At 35.4% G+C, this 2,891-nt stretch overlaps 1 pseudogene; it reads right to left on the bottom strand.

The window, feature by feature from the left end:
• Positions 1-1,519: 1,519 nt before the first annotated feature.
• LOC149564593 (ubiquitin fusion degradation protein 1 B pseudogene) lies at positions 1,520-2,389 on the bottom strand (annotated as a pseudogene).
• Between the last annotated feature and the right edge of the window lie 502 nt (positions 2,390-2,891).

Raw genomic sequence — 2,891 nt, forward strand, 5'->3', positions numbered from 1 at the left:
TTTATTTAAAATAAAAGTTTGTAACTACTCCTTTTTCTTTTTTATTGACAAGGAATCTTGGCATATTTTCGTGCTAGGCATTTGTGCTACCATTGTATAGAATGCCTCTCGGCGTAATGATTACCCCAACACTCTTTTTCTTGCTCATCATGTGATTGACATTAAATGTTGCATTTATATTCTATCAATAGAAGAGACGTATCAATCATATATGACATTAGACAAGAGAAAAAAATAAAACACATTATCTTCTTAAAAGGCAATTATATAATGAAAACATATCAATGATATAAGATACCCAGCATGAAACAGTCAAGAGATAAAAAGGATCTGCTAACTGAAGAGCAGAGGTTACGTTGTACACCTGGTACATTATATATTTTTTCAATCATTTTGAATTTCTACGCATTGTAATTCTATTCGTTGGCGCAATTTTATTTTTAAGCTGTGGTTATGGATATAATGGTGGTCATGAAGAGATTAGCAATTTTAGATGAATCTATAATATGTACCAAGTAGTAAAGAAAGAAGATGTGCGCTAGCACACTTAGGGTCCGTTTGGTTCTTGGAAGATGACAGGAATTGGCTTTTTCAAAACCTGGATTTGAAAATTTGTGCGTTTGTTTCAAAATTTGCAAAATAGAATTAGTATATGGGACTTCCACTATTGCCTCAAAATCAGGGTTTCCAACTTCCTAAAAAAAGTAGGAATTGAAAATCAAAACCTGGTTTTGTTTTTTAAGGAGTGTAAAAACAATAGATTGGACTACTTTTTGAAATTTTCCTTCAACTCCAAGCTTATGCATAAAAATGTGTCTTCACACACATCTTCCGAGTGAAACGAATGGTAAAATCCCAAAAATCAGAATGAAGATATACAAAACCTTGATTTGGCTAAACCAAAGTTTGTAGAAATTTGAATTTTTTAAATTCCACAAACCAAATGGACCCTTAGCAGTCCAACATTGAAATTGATCCATTTTTTTGAATTTTTTTTAATAAATAAAACCTGAGTTGTACATGTACATTCACCCATACATTATCTCATTAGTGTATTTTTTAGAGATTTAAATATAGTTATTTACAACAATCAACAATTCTATATGATACCTACGATCATTCTAGGTATCTGATATGTGTGACAGCTTATAGTGATAGTTTATTACCACTAAATCGCGTACAGGAGCATTATGCCTGCACATTTGGGAATCAATTGAAAAGTGCCGTAGAGTTCATAAGATTATCCACTAAATTGTATTTCATAAGACCATATTACAGTTTGCATTTAAAACAAAAAGTAATCAATCCCCCAAAATATTCTTTAAAAAATCATTTGTTCAGTAATAATTTAATTCTTTTCGATACCCACAGACTGCCTAATGGAACTCGTAATATTATTTCCATTGAAAGGGAAAACAGTAACAATAATTTTATATTTCAATCGACCCTTCTCTCGAAAAGCTAATGTTTGCAGTGTAAGATGAAGAGAGATTGGGAACAAGAAAGAATGGTTAACGAATCAATCTCTTAAAGAATACTTCCTGCCAGTGAAAGGTTTGAACTTATCAGATTCTTCACTTTTCTGTGCTGCCTCCTTTCCAGATTCCGTAGATTCTGATTTAATGGAGCTGTGACCAAATACAAGCATGCCTGGTTTACGTATTGGAGGTCTTGTAGGGGATCTTGACCTTGGCCCTCCACGTGATTTTACTTTGGGGAATACAGCTTTCCCATTCAGACGCCTTCCAACTCCAGTGAAGGCAGTAAATCTGCATTGAGGTTCTTCTCCACCTTCTAGAGATGACTGCTCTCTTGCACTACTTGTGTCATCTTGATTTAGTGGCAGGCTTTCAGGCCCCTTGAAATCATCTAGAGGAGTAGCGAAGTCCACTTCCAAGTCTGTGTCAAACACACTTATGGCACATTCAGGCTTTGTTTCGACTATATCAAAACAATATGTGTTGCTGTTGTAATCTATCTTAATGCTATCCCCTGTGGTCAAACACGAGAAGTTCCTCAGAGAAACCTCCAACAGAGCTCTTGGGTTAAATATGTCTGAGAAATTCTTTGTGTGTGGCTGCAACTTCAAAAATGTTCCCTTTGGAAGAACGGTGCGCTTCAATTTGACTGCATCTCCTGCCTGCAGAAGCATGCTTTCCATCATCCAAAGTGGCATATAAATGATACCCACCTCTGCCACAAATTCAACAACTCCACAGTGTGATATGCGGCCTGTGGTGGTGTTCTCAAGCTGGAAAAGCATTGGATACTCCATTTCTCGAGATATCAGACGAGAAAGAGCAGATGGAGGCATTATAATTCTGTTGGCTTTCTCCAACTCTGGTCTATCAATGTAAATAGGTGGGTAACATTGATAGATCTGCTCGAATGCACTAGTTTGATCTCCATACCAATTATTTCTATCCTCATGAGATCCATCTTCAGCATGCCAATCGATCATATATTCATCATGAGGTCCATCTTCATCGTGAATATGACGTCTCTCTTCTTCATTCACTTCCACATCTTCATCACTATCATGAGATCCAATATCTTCAAACTCTATTGCTTCTTCATGTCCACTAATATTTTCAGCCGGCCTTCCATATCCATGTCTCCCATTGCTGAATCCAAATATCTCGTCCTTACCATCATTATCCATTTCTGAACAAAATTAAAGACTCTTTCAACTCTTGTGATATATTCTTATGCAATTTATGCTTTTCAATTTATTTTTTTGGAGTTACACAATTATATATTATATATAGATTTCAAATAAACAGTTGCGCCCTTTCTATTATTAACAGACCCTCGGTTAACTCAAAGTGCTCCTTCTAACTGTAGCTAAATAAATTCGTATTTAAAAACAAGATCGCAAACTCTTTGCATGA

This window comes from Cupressus sempervirens, chromosome 3, assembly GCF_028749045.1.
Source record: "Cupressus sempervirens isolate cs-2001-9-10 chromosome 3, ASM2874904v1, whole genome shotgun sequence".
NCBI classification, from domain to species: domain Eukaryota; kingdom Viridiplantae; phylum Streptophyta; class Pinopsida; order Cupressales; family Cupressaceae; genus Cupressus; species Cupressus sempervirens.